The sequence below is a fragment of the Apium graveolens genome, chromosome 3 (genome assembly GCF_009905375.1).
Source record: "Apium graveolens cultivar Ventura chromosome 3, ASM990537v1, whole genome shotgun sequence".
In the NCBI taxonomy this organism is placed as follows: domain Eukaryota; kingdom Viridiplantae; phylum Streptophyta; class Magnoliopsida; order Apiales; family Apiaceae; genus Apium; species Apium graveolens.
In genome coordinates, this window is record NC_133649.1 from 134,475,091 (window position 1) to 134,493,651 (window position 18,561).

The following is an 18,561-nucleotide window of genomic DNA, read 5'->3' on the forward strand; positions in this document are numbered from 1 at the left end:
GTTGATTCTTCATCCATAAAATCTGTGCACAACAGCTACCAGCAATATATTCAGCCTTAGCTATAGAAGTAGAGACTGGATTTTGTTTCGTACTGAACCATGACACTAGCTTATTTCCTAGAAATTGACAGGTTCCTGTTGTACTTTTTCTATCAATTTTACAACCTGCATAATCTGCATCTAAATAACCAATTTGATCAAAACCAGAATCTCCAGGATACCAAATGCCAAGTTTTGGTGTTCTTTCGAGTTATCTGAAAATTCTTTTAATAACTACTAAATGAGATTATCTAGGATCAGCTTGGAATCTAGCATAAATTCAAGTAGCAAATATTATATCTGGCCTACTAGCTGTTAAGTATAAAAGTGAGCCAACCATGCCTCTATAACTTGAAATGTCCATAGACTTTTCAGTAGTGTCCAATTCAAGTTTAGTGGCAGTGGTCATGGGAGTTTTTGCAGATGTGCAGACCATTAAGTCGAACTTCTTTAAAAGGTCATAAATATATTTGGTTTGACTAATGAATATTCCATCACTAACTTGCTTAACTTGTAAACCAAGAAAGTAAGTTAGTTCTCCCATCATGCTCATTTCATACTTATTTTGCATCAATTTGGCAAACTTTTTGCAAAGTTTCTCATTTGTAGAGCCAAATAATAATATCATCTACATAGATCTGAACAAGTATACCAGTGCCATTAACATTTCTAAAGAAAAGAGTTTTATCAACAGTATCTCTTGTAAAGTTATTTTCTAAAAGGAACTTTGACAAAGTATCATACCAGGCTCTAGGTGCTTGCTTCAAGCCATAAAGTTCTTTCAAAAGATAGTAAACATATTTAGGGTCTTCAAAACCAGGAGGCTGATTGACATAGACTTCCTCCTCCAAATCTCCATTCAGAAATGCACTTTTGACATCCATTTGATACACTTTGAAATTGGCATGGGCTGTATAGGCTAGAAAGATTCTGATGGCTTCAAGTCTTGCAACAGAAGAAAATGTCTTATCAAAATCTATTCCTTCTTATTGACAATAGCCCTTAGCAACCAATCTAGCTTTGTTCCTGACTACTATGCCATTTTCATCCATCTTATTTCTGAATACCCATTTGGTGTCAATAGGATTTTTGCCTTTAGGTTTGGGTACCATCTTCCATACCTTATTTCTTTCAAATTGATTTAGCTCTTCATGCATAGCTAAAACCCAATCAGGATCCAATAAAGCTTCTTCTACCTTCTTTGATTCTTCCTGAGATAGGAAGCTGCTGTATAAACATTCTTCTTGAGTTGCTTTCCTAGTATGCACTCTTGAAGTTGTATCACCAATAATTAGTTCAAATGGGTGATCTCTAGTCCATTTTATCTGTTGAGGTAGATTAGCTCTAGATGAAGAGGCCTCATAGTTGTCTTGATGTGCGACTAATTTTTGATTAGAAGAAACCCCCATGGGTTTGTGGATCTTTGACTTGAAGTTGAGGTCCTTTCTGAGTGTGATATGTACTGACTTTCAACTCCTATTGATGGCTCAACGGATGTTGATCTTTGCCTTTCAACAGATGATACAGTTTGTATTTCAACGAATGATGCACCTTGTCTCTCGATGGATGTTGAATTATGTGCTTCATTTGTTACTGACTTTTCTGCATTATCCTTAGAGACTATTTCTTGATCACTTTCATCTTTACTATCATTACAATTCATCTCAACATTGTCAAATTTGAGGCTTTCATAGAAACCTTCATCTTACAGTCCTTCAATCTTCTTATCATCAAACACAACATGTACAGATTCCATAACAATGTTGGTTCTGAGATTGTAGACTCTATATACTTTTCCAACAGCATACCCAACAAAAATACCTTCATCTACTCTGGCATCAAACTTTTCATGTTGCTTAGTTTGATTCCTTAGAATATAGCATTTGTAGCCAAAGACATGAAGAAAGTTTAGTGTTGGCTTCCTGTTCTTGAACAATTGATAGGGAGGCATGCATTTTGCTTGATTGACCAAATAAATATTCTGAGTGTAGCATGCAATATTTACAGCTTCAGCCCAAAAGTAAGTTGGTAACTTTGATTCTTCTAGCATTGTCCTTACAGCATCAATAAGAGATCTGTTCTTTCTTTCCACTACTCCATTTTGTTGTGGAGTCCTTGCTACTGAAAACTCATGTATGATTCCATTTTCTTCATGAAACAATATCATTAGAGAATTCTTGAACTCAGTTCCATTGTCAGTCCTAATTCTTCTAACTTTGAGATCAGGATGATTGTTGACTTGCCTTATATGATTGATAATGATTTCACTAGCTTCATCTTTAGATTTTAGGAAATATGTCCAAATGAACTTTTAGAAATCATCCACAATCACTAGGCAATATCTTTTCCTTGAGATTGACAACACATTGACTGGTCTAAATAAGGCCATGTGTAAGAGTTATAAAGGTTCTTCAATTGTAGATTCAAGCTTCTTTTTGAATGATGCCTTGATCTGTTTTCCTTTCTGACAGTCATCACACAGTCCATCCTTTGAGAACTCAACTTGAGGAATACCTCTTATAAGTTCTTTCCTGACTAATTTATTTATAGTCTTGAAGTTCAGATGGGACAGTTTCTTGTGCCATAGTCAACTTTCATCTTGACTTGCTTTGCTGAAAAGACAAGTAATAGAATTTGCACTTGATGATTTGAAGTTAGCTAGATACACATTTCATTTTCTCACTCCATTGAGAACCACTTTGTTGTTCTTTTTGTCTGTAACAACACAAGCTTCAGAATTGAATGTTACTGAGCTGCCCTTATCACATAGCTGGCTGACACTCAAAAGATTATGTTTGAGTCCATCCACTAGAGAAACTTCTTCAATGATGACATTTATAACACCCTCCAAATCCGGGGTATAGATTTGGGGCATTATTAACACTAACTAATCACTAAACCTGTACAAGCAAGATATAAATAAAATAATTACCCCGAACTACTACTACTCAGGATCTTTTCAAGGTTAAGGATTGAAAACAAGAACCACAAACCAACTTTATTACAAACTAACTAAATAACTGTCTCAAGAACTCTCTTTGTTACAAAGCATTATTCTAATTACATTTTGAAACCAAACATCTTTCATTCAAACTATTACTACTACTTATTTTGCTACACCTGATCTGGCAATTCAAATCTCTCTTCTGGGATAGGGACAAACACCCTTGGTATAAGAGGGTCCCGCTGCTTGACTCGCTTCTTGACTACTCGGGTTCTGATGGGTTTTATTCTCAATCTTAACTGAAAAACAATGGGAATAACAATAAAAGGGGGTGAGCGAAAATTGGTCAACAAGCCTGCAACAATATATATATAGTATAAAGAGAGAAGAATAAATGAACCGATAATCTGCTGGTTTGAACAACCATCTGTTTCTGTAAAGAATAATAATATGCCATTGCTGGCGAGTGCCAAATGAACAAGACTGGAAACAAGAACCAACATATGCACTATAACCTGCTGATCAGCCAGGATACAGTACGAATCTATACCCAACTGCATAGACCCAACCAATATAAGGGGTACCCAGGCAACTATGGCCTCATAAATCAAGGGTCCGGTTCATACCCGGCCCGTATCGTAACCATCCAGTCCATAGCTTAGCATCCGAAATAATCGTTATGCTTTAGATGTATCCCAACATCAGGATATATCAGAGTACATGTAACAAGGGTAAAAGTATTGGAATATGAATAAAGGATTCAATAAATTGGGAGAAATCAAGAATCGGGAGAAATCAAGAATCGAAATGACATAGAACAAGAATCAATAATTATGTATCGGTGTATATGAACAAGAATTATCAAGGTGTAATTGATATGGAAAGTGGGGTATATTTCACTATTCTGAACTTAGAATAGGGGAAAAACTTGCTTGGTTTGCACTTCACCTCGTACGATTCACTGCCTTCTGCCTCTGGCTTGATTAACCTTGTTGGTACTGAATCTATCATGAAAAGATATTCGTTTAGATAACTTACTTCATACGGGTATCTCAAATTGATACAATGTAACCCTAATCGTCTACCCATACGATTCTATCTGATTCGCATATATAATTATATAGCACATAAGGTTCACATAATCACGTAAAGCACATAGCACATAAGACACATAATTGATTTTAGACTCATAATTATTTTTAGAATCGATACTAGACTTATACTCACACTCACAAACACCATCTGGTTTGATTTTTCATTTTTCAGAATTTATTAGGCTCGATTCTACCCCTAATAGGGCCTACAAACAATTAATTACCATACGACGACTCGCTTCCAAAAGAAATTATGATTTATAATTATTTTTAATGGAATCGGGTCATTTTTCTGAGTTTAAGGGTCTTGGTTTCACTTAAATCGGATTACCGGTTTACTTACTATGCAATAAACAAGATTTAATTAATTATAAATCAATTATAATTAATTAATCATAATTAAATAAACCTTAATTATATTTTTAAATAATTATTTAAGAATTATTATATTTTGAAATAATTAATCCTTAATTATTAGAATTAATTACAAATTATTACAATTTAATTACAATTTATTACCAAATATACGATCAAATCAACAATTTACGAATAATTATTCGATACGAATAACTATTACAACTCTATTCGAATAAATAAATGAACGCTCGAATAATAAATCCAACTTATCGAACTACTACTCGTACAACTACGAGTTACTCGTATTATTCACTCAATTATCGAATTATTAATCACATTATTCGATAATTTTAACCTTATTTATTAATTACCTAATTATTATATAATAGATAAATAATTAAATAATTAAATAATTAAATAAATAATCAATTTCGAATTTCCAAATTAATAAAATAATTTAGAAATTATTAATAATATTTTTCAGAATTTAAAACTAATTTTTATTTGATTTTTGGAATTATTAAAAACTGATTTTTGATTTTTATAAAAATAGAATTAAATAGTAAAATTGCAGAAACAGGAAACAGGAAAACTGATTAGGTTTTATTGGATCAAACCCGGGTCGAACCCTGGTCCTCAAGAACAGCCCGCGGCTGCCCAGAACCCGGCGCCGGCGGGACTTTTCCGGTGAACGACAGCGAACAACCACGATTCTAAGCTTGGTTTCACTGCGTCCTCGTTCCATAACGCCATAGACACGTCTCTCCTCCTCCTTCCTCGTCAAACGCAGCCAGAAAATGAAGAACAGCCGCCGTTAATGGCGGTTCTCCGACGAGCATAAAATCGAAGCCAAACTCGATGTAACCGGTACGGTTCGATTGCAAAAACGACGATCTACTCTGTTAGATATATTTGATAATGTCATGGCTAATGTGATTTATGTTTAGTTTTCAGATCTTACTTAAACAGGATAAATCAGTACTTACTGGAAGTCAGGACTTAAGGATATCAGTACTTATATTATCAGGAGATAATCATCAGAAGATGGATATCAGAACTTAAGTACTGAAGGACGTTAAGATAAGGAAGGCAGCTGGTTAAAGGAAAGAAGATCGAGACAAACATAAGAAGAGATATGCATGAAGATGGAATTCTATGAAGAATGGAATACTTGGAAGAAAAGATATCTGATTGATATATTTTAGAAAGCATAATTATATTCCATATCAATTAGCGATTATATTGTAACTGTGTAGTATATAAACACAGACATAGGGTTTACACTATAAGTGTTATCACAATCGAGAAGATTAATTATTGTAACCCTAGCAGCTCTCGTGATATTTGTTCATCACTGAGAGAGAACAGTTCCATACTGTAACAGAGTTTATTGTTTCAATAAAGTTTGTTTTCTGTTACTTGAGTTAAAGTTCGATTTGATTGTACTATACACTGTATTCACCCCCTCTACAGTGTGTGTGTGACCTAACAAGTGGTATCAGAGCCTATCTGTTAACACACAAACAGTTTAAGATCCAAACACAATCATGTCTGAAGCAGAAACTCCAACTAAGCCCACCAAAGCCGAAGAACCTCCAAAGACACAAATTCAAAGCCGATATGAGACTACTAGAGTTCCCATATTGAGACCATCTGAATATGCCATATGGAAGGTGAGGATGACCATGTTTCTGGAAGCTACAGATCCAGAATATCTTGATAGAATCAAGGAAGGGCCTCATAAACCAACCAAGCTCGCTGTTGCAGTTGCAGGTGAAGCAGTAAAGTCTGTACCAAAGGAGAATAGTGATTACACTGCTGAAGATATCGCATCAATTGCTAAGGATGCTAAGGTACGACACTTACTACATAGTGCTATTGATAATGTAATGTCAAACAGGGTAATAAACTGCAAGACTGCAAAGGAGATATGGGATGCTTTGGAAACAAGATGTCAGGGAATGGATACAACCAAGAAGAACAGGAAGACAATACTCACTCAAGAGTATGAACACTTTGACTCAAAGGCTAATGAGTCATTGACTGATTTATATGATAGATTTGTCAAACTCTTGAATGATTTGTCACTGGTTAATAAGGAGTATGATCTTGAAGATTCAAACCTTAAATTCCTGTTAGCTCTTCCTGAATGCTGGGATTTGAAGGCAACAACAATAAGAGACAACTATAATCTTGATGAAACAACTCTTGATGAAATTTATGGAATGCTCAAGAATCATGAACTTGAGATGGAACAAAGATGCAAGAGGAAAGGAGGAAAGTCAAGGACAGTTGCTCTTAAGGCTGAAGAAGAATCCCCCAAGGCAGCTACCTCAAGGAAAGACAAGGGTAAAGCTCTCTTCACAAAGTCTGATACTGAGTCATCAAGTTCTGAAAGTGATGATGACTCAGAATCTGAAAGCTTGCCTGAGACAGATACTGATGAAGAGATGATGAAGTTGTGTGCTCTTATGGTGAAAGGGATCACAAAGATTGCATACAGGAAGTTCAGGAAGGGAAAGAAGTTTTCCAGGAAAGGCACAAGTTCTGATAAGAAGAATTTCAGAAAATCTGAGGGAAGAGGAGGAAAGTCTGACAGAGGAGATTACACAAATGTCAAATGCTACAACTGTGGTGAGAAAGGCCACATATCTCCTGATTGCAAGAAAGTGAAAAGTGACAAAGGCAAGGCTCTTGTCACAAAGAAGAAAAGCTGGACAGACACCTCAGATCCTGAAAGTGAGAAGAATTATGCCTTGATGGCAAATGCTGATAAGGCAAATGCTGAAAGCAGTTCTGAAGCTGCTGAATTAAAGGTACCTCAAACTACTTATGCTTTTCATACTGATGATATTAATGAGTTGAGAAGATATCTCAAAACCATGTTCATTAGTTATAGAGATCAAACTTTAACATGTGAATCTTGCTTGAAAAAAGAGGAATGATTATTTACAAAAAGAGTTAGTCATGTTCCATCAAACTCAGAAAGATAGATATGATGCTTTCTATGTTAGGGATGAAGTGCTTAAAATGAATGAATCTCTAAAAGCTGAGTTAGAAAAGGAAAGAGAGATTATCAGGACTTGGACTAACTCTGGCAGAACAACTCAGAATTTGTTAAGTAGGGAAAACTGAAAAGAGGGCTTAGGTTATGGAGAGGATAAGAATGATAAAGGAACTGTAGATATTAAGCCTGTAGTTGTTAAACAAAAGCCAAAGTTAAAACCTGTTAAGTTTGTAGCTGTAAAGTCTAATAATGAGAAATCAGAAGTTAAAAAGGAATTAACTTCTGACAAACTAAAACAGGAAAATACAACTGAAGTAAACGTAGGCTTAATGACAAAGAAGCAGCTTAAGCATAAGCTGAAAGATGTTAAGAATGCAAACAAGGCAAAATCACCTAGGAAAAATAGGAATGGAAAGGAAGGTGTGAATAAAAGCAATGATTATAAGCCTGTTCCTGAAGCTCCTAGGAAAATGTGTCATAACTATGGAAGTTCTAACCATCTGGCTTTTTTTTGCAGGAAAAATAAGAAAATAAACTCCTTACCTGCAAAGTCAGGAGTTAAGAGTCAGTCTGTTAGATATAAGCCACAAAATCCTTGTTTTCATTGTGGTAGTTTATGGCATTCCATTTATACTTGTAAGGAATATCATAGTCTGCACTATGATTATTATCAAATAAAACCTTCTTTAAAGAAAGTTACCATTGTTCCTTCTAGTGTAAGTTCTGATTCAAAGTCTGATAGTATAAATTCTGATAAGAAAAATGTTAACATAAACTCTGATGCTAAATCCGCTGCAAATGTTAACAGACTTAATAAGGCCAAAGGATCCAAGCATGTCTGGGTCCTTCAAACTAATCATTAGTGGTCTTTGTGATTGCAGGGCAACAGGAAAAATATCCTACTTCTGGACAGTGGATGTGCAGGACATATGACTGGAAATAAAGCCCTGCTATCAGACTTTGTGGAGAAGGCTGGCCCAAGTGTTTCTTATGGAGATGGCAACATTGGAAAAACATTGGGATATGGCAATATCAATCTTGGGAATTTCATCATTAAAGAAGTAGCTCTGGTCTCAGAACTCAAACACAATCTGCTGAGTGTCGGTCAAATCTGTGACAGAGGTTATCATGTGGATTTCTTTGAAGAACACTGTGAAGTTGCAAGTAAATCTACATGCAAAGTTGTTCTGAAAGGATACATGCGTGGTAACATCTATGAAGCCAAGCTTTCAATAAATACTGATGGTTCTGCAATCTGTCTGATGAGTAGAGCATCAATTGAAGAAAGCTGGAATTGGCACAAGAAACTCTCTCTTTTAAATTTCAACAATATAAATGAGTTAGTCAAGAAAGATCTTGTGAGAGGACTGCCAAAGTCAGTATTTGCTCCTGATGGCCTTTGTGATTCTTGTCAGAAGGCCAAACAAAGTAAATCTTCATTCAAGAGCAAGACTGAATCATCAATTCTTGAGCCTTATCACCTACTACATGTTGATCTATTTGGTCCAGTAAATGTCATGTCTATTGCAAAGAAGAAATATGCTATGGTCATAGTGGATGAGTTCACCAGATACACATGGGTGTATTTCTTGCACACAAAAAGTGAAACTGCATCTATCTTGATTGATCATGTCAAGCAACTGGATAAATTGGTCAAGGACTCAGTGAAGATAATAAGAAGTGATAATGGTACTGAGTTCAAGAATTTGATAATGGAAGAGTTCTGCAAAAACCATGGAATCAAGCAGGAATTTTCTGCTCCTGGAACTCCACAGCAAAATGGAGTTGTTGAAAGAAAGAATAGAACTCTCATTGAAGCTGCACGTATAATGCTTGATGAAGCAAAGCTTCCAACCTATTTCTGGGCTGAAGCTGTGCAGACTGCTTGTTTTACTCAGAATGCAACACTCATTAACAAGAAAGGAAAGACACCATATGAGATGGTGAAGAAAAAGAAGCCAAATCTGAAGTATTTTCATGTATTTGGATGCAAGTGTTTTGTTCTTAAGACTCATCCTGAACAGCTATCCAAATTTGATCTAAAAGCTGATGAAGGAATCTTTGTTGGATATCCACTTTCCACAAAAGCCTTTAGAGTCTATAACTTGAGAACAAGAGTGGTCATGTAATCTATCAATGTGTCTTTTGATGATAAGAAGATTACTGGACTTGAAGATTTTATTGATCATGATCAGCTGAGATTTGAAAATGAAGACTCAAATTCTGATACTGAAAATCCTGACAATCTAAATCCTGATACTGCAAACTCTGATGGATTAAACTCTGATGTTATTGAAACTGTGGTGACTACGCCAAAGGAAGATGCACCTATGCAGGGGGAGCATACTCAATATATAACCACATCTCAAGAAGCATCAGAACATACATCTGGCTCTTCAAGTTCTGATTCGTCAAGTTCTGATAAGCCAAATTCTGATAGTTCTGAAAATCTAAATTATGAAGAATCCAACTCAGAGAGCATAGTTTTAGGGGGAGCATCAGAAAATGTTAATGAAGACAGCATGGATCATGGGGGAGCATCCAGTTCTAGAGAAAATCTTCCATCTGCAAGGAAGTGGACTAAATCACATACACCTGATTTGATAATTGGAAATCCTGATGCAGGTGTCAGAACTAGAACAACTACTTCAAGTGAATGTCTTTACAATTCTTTTCTTTCTCAGACTGAGCCAAAGAAAGTGGAAGAAGCTCTTCAAGACGCTGATTGGGTGCAAGCAATGCAGGAAGAGTTAAATGAATTTGAAAGAAACAAAGTCTGGACCCTAGTGCCAAGACCAAAGAACAGATCTGTTGTTGGTACAAAATGGGTATTCAGAAACAAAACTGATAGTGATGGCATAATTACAAGGAATAAGGCAAGGCTGGTTGCAAAAGGATATTCTCAACATGAGGGAATTGATTATGATGAAACATTTGCACCAGTTGCAAGATTGGAAGCCATAAGGATATTTTTGGCTTATGTTGCTCACAAAAAGTTTACTGTCTTTCAAATGGATATGAAAAGTGCTTTTCTCAATGGAGAATTGGAGGAAGAAGTATATGTTGAACAACCTCTAGGCTTTGTAGATTCCAAATATCCAGATTATGTCTACAGGCTTGATAAAGCACTTTATGGACTTAAGCAAGCTCCAAGAGCATGGTATGAGACTTTAGCTCAGTTTCTTCTGGAAAGTGGATTTAACAGAGGAACTATAGACAAAACACTGTTCTACCTCAACCATGGAAAGGACTTACTTCTGGTCCAGATTTATGTTGATGATATTATCTTTGGTTCTACAAATGACAGACTTTGCAAGAAGTTTGCCAAACTGATGCAGTCAAGATATCAAATGAGTATAATGGGGGAACTTAGCTATTTTCTGGGCCTTCAAGTCAAGCAGAATGAAGAAGGTACTTTTATTTGTCAAACTAAGTACACCAGAAATTTGCTGAAGAAATTTAGAATGCAAGATTGTTCAAGTGCATCCACTCCCATGGCCACGGCAACAAAACTGGACAAGGATACTGGTAAATCAGTAGATATTACTGATTACAGAGGTATGATTGGCTCACTACTCTATCTAATTTCTAGTAGACCTGATATCATGTATGCTACCTGTCTTTGTGCAAGATTTGAAGCAGATCCAAGAGAACCTCACTTAACAGCTGTGAAAAGAATTTTCAAGTATCTTAAGGGAACAGCTGATCTGGGATTGTGGTATCCCAGAGAAATAGATTTTAAACTAATAGGTTACTCAGATACAAATTTTGCAGGTTGCAAAATTGACAGGAAAAGCACAAGTGGAAGCTGCCAATTTCTTGGAGGCAGATTGGTTTCTTGGTTTAGCAAGAAACAAAAGTCAATTTCCACATCAACTGCAGAAGCAGAGTACATTGCTGCAGGAAGCTGTTATGTACAGATTCTTTGGATGAAGAATCAGTTACTGGATTATGGGTTAACATATTTCAAAATCCCTATTTACTGTGATAATCAAAGTGCTATTGCTATGACAGGTAATCCAGTTCAACACTCAATGACAAAGCACATCAGCATCAGGTACCACTTCATAAGGGAACATGTGGATGAAGGTACAGTGGAATTGCACTTTGTTCCAACAGATCAACAACTAGCAGATATCTTCACAAAACCACTGTGTGAAGCTACTTTTACAAGATTAGTAAATGAACTTGGAATGGTTTCAGGTTCTTTCTCTAAATCTGCTTAGTTTTGTTCTGATGCATCAGACTTTATGATTAGTATTTACAGAAATTACTCTCTTTTTGTATTCTGTGCTTAATTGAAAATTGCTTAAGTACTGACTGGTGTCTGATGTGACTTTCTAAACTCTGATAGTGATATGTCTGTTTAATTAACTATTCTATCCTATGAAGATACCTGTGCTAGATGCTGACCTAGTAGTCTTAATAAACTAGAGATCCCATGTTAGAAGTAATTATTTCTGTGGAAATCTATTGACACAAGCAAATTCTGATATTGAGCTTAGTTGAGTTTACTTTGTCTATCTTATTACTAAGTCACAAACTAGAATAATGCTTCTCATATGTTAAGTTCTGATGCTAGTAAATCTGTTGAATGTACTAAGTGCTGATATACCTCACTTATCAAAAGAAAAAGAAAAAGAATCAAGGAATTAAAATCAAGTACTACTTTGAGATCTAGAGTAAAAATGTGGAAGGGACGACCCAAGTGCATTGCTGGTATTAAGTAATATGCATCAGAAAAGAAAAATATTTTCTTGGTGACTTTTCACACTCTATGATTACTGGAGAAATACTATGATAATTGCAAAAATTCCTGATAAGCAGTCGTGACTCACTTACACTGAGAAGCCACTGTAAAATGGAATTTAAAAAGATGCACAAAATTAGCACAAAACAGTTGAGGTGGACTCAAGCATGAACTCATTCAATAGTAGGCTTCAGAATAATGATAGATTTTTAGTAAAGTTTTAGTTATGCCTTATTTCTAAGATATACTGAAGTGAATCAGACTTTACTCTTTGTCTGATATTTAGCTTAATACACACACTAAACACTCCATATGAATGATGAAAATTACTGTGGTGATCTATGTTATTTTAGATGAACAGTTTATGTGTCACATTGCATAAATTCCGAGGACAAGTTCTGTTGAATGTTCTGATGATTAAGTTCTGAAGAATCAATATCAGAATTTGTGTGAAGAATTACAAAAATAGGCATTTATTTTTCGAGTTAAGAAATCATGTTCTGATAACTGTTAAGTTCTGATATAAGTCTAAGTTATGATATTAAATTTTGATCCTTTACTTGACTTATTTGTGGATAAAATCTAAAAACAGTCTCATTTTAAATCAGAATATGTTTGGGTAGAATATTAACAGTCAATCTAATTAGGGTTAGTACAACATGTACATGCACATTAATTTTTACTTGTTACTTGTGCGCATTAAACCCTATCTTACACTTCCAATGACTGTTTTTCGTCTTCCCAGTCTAGGGAGACGAGGTAGAATTAATTCTACCTGTCAGCATTAAATTTCCTTGCGTCTCCTGGCATTCTCTTGCCTATATAAACAAACACTTCACAATAGCCTTCACATCAATTCTTTTCTCATAAACTTACCTTCATTTTCTTCATACAAACAAAACCATGGTCAACTACAACATGTTTTTGAACTATGAAACATTCAACATGGAGCTAAGCTGTGAAGCCTGGTAGCAGGAATGGCACGTCACTGCCATTCCTGATGAGATTTGGGACTCGGTTCCCCAGGAGGTTCTCACCCACCTCCTGTTCTTTTACATGGACTACCATCGCCATCTGGAGCGATTGGAGGAAGAAAGGCTGGAAGCTCTCCGCCAGCAAGAGCGAATCATCAGACTCGCTATTCTTCTTCCTGTTTTTCTTCATCGTCGGCCTTGCCCTGCTTCTTGAGCTAGGACTAAGGCTGTTGATATTAGGTTTAGAAGCTTAGGACAATCTTGTAAAGTTCTGATGTAATTTAAATTTCATGAAGGTATTCTCTTAATATATTAATGGAATTTCTGCTTTTTGCAAGTTTTTATCTCTGAGATGTTTGTAATTTAAATGCACTGATAAATCCTGAAATATCCATATTCTGATGACCATTTTCATTTTGATTTAAATTAAGTTGTGATCTTACAATATCAGTACTTATTTACTTGATTTAATTTTGGTCATTCTCATACTTGAATTTCTTCTCAGAATATTGGTGTTGCAGTGAAAAATAATTGAATAAATGGGAACAGTTTCAATTTTGAATTAAAACTGATTTACCTCGATTAATGGAATTATTGGGTAAGTGGAACGGTTTTTCCTTGAAAAACTGCAAGTGGGTAAGTAATGATTACTGTTTTCCCGTGCTCATTAACTATTCATTATTACTGCATGTCTGACAGGTGTCCAACGGTTATATTTTTTTTTCCAAGTATAAGAAAGACAGAGAGAAGATTTTCCAATCTTTTATTTACTTTTACACTTTATCTCTCTTTCTTTGCTTTTACTCTATTTCATCTCCTGACGTTGGTTTTTCATACAGACATTTTCTCAAACACCTAACAGGCAACTCTTAATTTTCGATTTTTCTCATGGCACCTAAGGATTTGATCATTGATGGAGCTAAGTTCGTTCCAAATAACTATGCTGCAATTCTCAATCATGCTGAAGCTCCGTCTGAGTTGCATTTTGTGCAAGATCTTCTTACACACAGTGAAATTGGGTATGCATTGACCCAGCCTTCAGTCTTTTCAAGCCAACAAGTTCTGACGTTTTGGCGGACTGGGCACTTTGATAATGAGTCAGCACATCGGGTATGCTATCATTAACCAAACTCATTTTGATTTTTCCAGTACTGTGATAGGTTTCATAGGGGATAGGATGACAGAAGATAGAAATGTAGTTTATTTTGCTAGATTCTGTCAGCTTATATATAAAATTTGTTGTACTGATCCCCCTCAACTAGCCAGTACCTTAACTCCACCATTCAAAATTGCAAAACGAGCCTTTAATGACCTGGTAAATGCTGATACTAAGAAAAAGGTGGTTAGACCTTTACAGATTCCTCAGTCTGTAAAACAGATCTTGGTAAATGCTGATCCTCAAACCTATAGATCTGTTTATCCTGATGTTCAACCTACCACCACCTCCCAAACACCACAGCAACCATCAAAACATACCACTCATCCATCTGTACCTCAACCATCCCTCAGAACATATCTCAAATCATGTTATTCCTAGTGGACTAACAATGAGATTTACAGAAGGGGGGTTGAATGTAAATCTCAAAACTTTTTCAAGTTTTGAGCAGTTTATGAAAGTTGTGTGTTCAAGAAGAACAAGTGTGTGAATTGCTTTGAGCTAATGCAGACAGATATATATTCAAACACAAAATGTAAAGAACACAACACACTTTAAAAACTTTTCTGGTGGATTTGTTGTTCCACCAGAGATGGTATATTAGAAAATCTGTGTTCAACAATGTTGATCACAGCTGCATCCTAGTACAAACTAGATGAATTTTCTCTCAAGATATTTCTTAACAGCTCTGGAAAATCCTCTCTAATTACTAGCTTCTACTTGGTTTATATACTACCAAGTGTACAAGTGAAGAACAATATAAAATACAGTAAGATCTTCACTTGCTTCTTTTCCTGTTCACTCCAGTACTTTGTTGACTATTGCATCTTTGTACCAGAGAAGAACGGCTGCTTTTTCTGTTGATCCTGAAATTCGGCTACCACATCTCAGTTGTCTCTATCAACCCATGTGCCTCTGTCTGTAGGTACAACTACCTCTTATCAACGGCTAATCATCAGAACATCCGTTGAAACTTTCATCCGTTGATACACTCATCCGTTGAAGGATGTTATCCGTTGAAGGATGTTATCCGTTGATGACTTTATCCGTTGAAGCTTTAGAGACATCCGTTGAAGCTTAGCTTCTCATCCGTTGAAGGTCTTTAAGTCATCCGTTGATACCACTTCACTTATACAAAATTACAAGGCATGAAGTATTTACAATTGGCCTTCCTATCTGCATATCATCTGGTAGTCAACATGACTTATAGTTTCTCTCAACTTCCAAGAATTACATTTTAAATACAGAGACTGAAATATGCTACAACACTAGACTTATTTCTAAGTAAAGCTGCACCATCAACGGATAGCCAAAGTGGTCTTATCCGTTGAGGCTACAGACACTAAATTTCTACTTAAGTGTTTTGTTAAACATATCATCAAACTAATGCACATATATTCCTAACAATCTCCCCCTATTTATGTCTATAAGAATTGTAGGCATAAATTCAGGGTTAACTTGATGATAACAAAACACTTAACAAATATTTGAATTGAAACTAAGTAGAAATATAAAAGTGCTGCAAAAGTGTATGTACTAGGAGGTAATTGAAGATTTACAGTATTTCCAAGGGTGCTCCTCTAGCCTGAGCAAATCATCATTTTCTTCTTTGTTCCCTGGTTTTCTTTCCTAGCCCTTTGTCATTTTCCTCAAATTGGAATTGGAGTTGTCTGAAGAATTCAGCTTCATCTTCATCACTGATATCCAACTTAGATTGCATTTCCTTGAGAGTTTCATTGCTGGCAATCTTGAGTTGGTCTTCAAGTCTGAAAAATCTTCTGACTCCTTTGTCATCTCTAAACTCCATCAACCAATGAGGTGATTTGTGAATTTTAGTTCCCCTTTCTTGTATGAGTAAGGTTCTGGGCAAAGCATTTGGTTCCCTCCAAGTCTTCCTTATGTTGGCAATCTTGTTGAGAATTTCAGTCTTGGCTGTTCTGGTAAAGCCAGAATCCTTTTTGATGGCTGAAAAGACTCTGATCAAGGTAGAGTAGCCTTCATTTAGAATCCTGTAGAGAGGCCATGTTCTTTCCCCAGCTCCCTTATATCTGAAAACCAATCTCTCTGGTAGCTGTCTGTAGGCAGCTATTCCCCTTACTTCCTCCAGCTCATCCAGATAGAGATTAATGTCTGAAGCTTCTTTTATGTCACAGATGTGAACATAATCATCTTTAGAAATGGGTGGCTTAGGGTTAGGTTTTTGTTTTTGAGTGAATTTCTTAGAGGTTAGGGGAGGTGTAGATTTAGATTTTCTTTTCTGTTTCTTTGGTGGTGGAAGAGTGGTTAGAAAGGTAGGCAATTTGATAGTGTCCCAATCAATAGGTTCCTCTTTTGGAATGATTGGTTCACCATGGATGTTTATTGTGGGATCAGCAACAAGGGGTTCAGGTATGGAAAGTAGTGGTTTAGATATAGATTTGGTTACTTCAGTGTTATCTCCACTCCTTCTTTGTGCCTTGACCTTTCTTCTGTTTCCCTTCTGCCATTCCTCTCTTTCTTCCACACTCTCACCAAATATACTCCCTAGAACCTCATCTAAGTTAGCAATCTTTTCTTCACCCCTGACTTCAATTCCTTTCATTTCTTCAACTTGGCTTGACTTTAGCTGTTTTTCAAGCTTTGCTTGTGCTCTTTTGTCAGCCTTTAATTTCTTGTCTTCTTCATTCTTGGCTATTGAGAATTTGGGATGTCCTTGCATTACACATATGCTCTTTCCCTCTCTAATGATAATAGCTCTATTTCTCCTTACAGCCTCATCCATGGACTTTTTGAGATAGGCAATACTCCTGCCTAAAATCTTGTTCTTATCATCTTTTGGAGGAGGAAAGTCCACTTCTTTTAAAGGATTCTTTGTTGAGTCCTTATTGGATCTTTCATTGGGCTTGAGGATTATAGCTTGTAGTTCTTTGGAAGAAGCTTCTCCATCCTTATGACTCCCTACTGGCATGAGCTCCATGTTGATTGGTTCAATTTTTGTGCTGTGTTTCACAGATGTTGATTTGTCTTGTGTAGAACCAAACAACAGTTGCAACCTTTCATCAATTCTCCTCCTTTGTTCTTTCACTTGAATTTCAGCTGCTGCTAGCTGAATCAAATCAATTCCATCAGGTTTTCCCTTGATTTGAATGATTGGAGAGGTAGTGATGGCAGGAACTAGCACTTTAGATATCTGAATCTTTGTAGAGGGCTCTCCTTCCCCTTCCCTTTTATTCTCCCCCTTTTTGTTATCATCAAGGAGAGGGGTCAAGCCTTGTGCTTTTGCCAGCTGCATTAGGAGATTGGTTTGAGATTGTTGGTTGAGAAGAAGGGTGGCCACAGAATCTTCAATTCCTTGAACTCTGTCTTCCAACTTGGCCAGCCTTTGTTCAGTAACTGATTCCTTTTTCAATCTCGAAACCAAGTCCTGCAAAGTACCATAGGGCATGACTGAATCCAATTTTTCTGAAGTGAAGGATTTCAAGTCAGCAATATCTTTCCTGAGATCATCTAGACTCATATTTTGCTTTACTTGCTGCAACTTCATGAGATGCAGTGAGTCCAGGTGAGCTTGGAGGATAGCCTTGATACTTGCATGTGAAGTATTCTGAATGGCCTGTTGAATAGTGTTGATTTATTTGACTAAAGAGACATTGAATTCCCCTGATCTATACTCCTTAGTCAAGGCCCATTCAGGTAGATTTGGAATTGAACTAGGGCCTTCATCTCCCCCTAAGTTCAAGCTTCCATCAAAAGAAATAGAGTCATCATCATCAGAATTTGCTCCAAATTCCTCAGATGGCTCACCAGCTGTAGAAGGCATTTTGTGAATGGCAGCTTTATCCCTTTGAAGAGATTGTGTTGTGTGCACTAGATGTAGTGACCTTTCTGCCTCCTCATTGCCCTGAGCAGCCAACAGTTGATAGGCTGTCACAGGATGAGTAAAAGTGTCAGCATCCAAGGAAATGTTATCAATTACAGCTTTGTAATGTTGCTGAAATTGTCTTTCCTTTTCAGCATCATCCACAATCATTGACTCATTAGCAATGGCTGGTTCCACCCTTGTATCTACTGTACCTGCTTTTCTCTCTTTTTCTCTATGTTCTTGCATCAGGGGCTCCCCCTGGCTCACACATCTCACTCCCTCACCTTCACCTACTAAGGTGGTACTCCACTCACTTACTTTTGCCATGCTGGAAGAAATAGCATGCATTTTTGAGCTCTCAATCTCTCCTTTTGCCTGGGAGCAACCCAGCCTCTCACT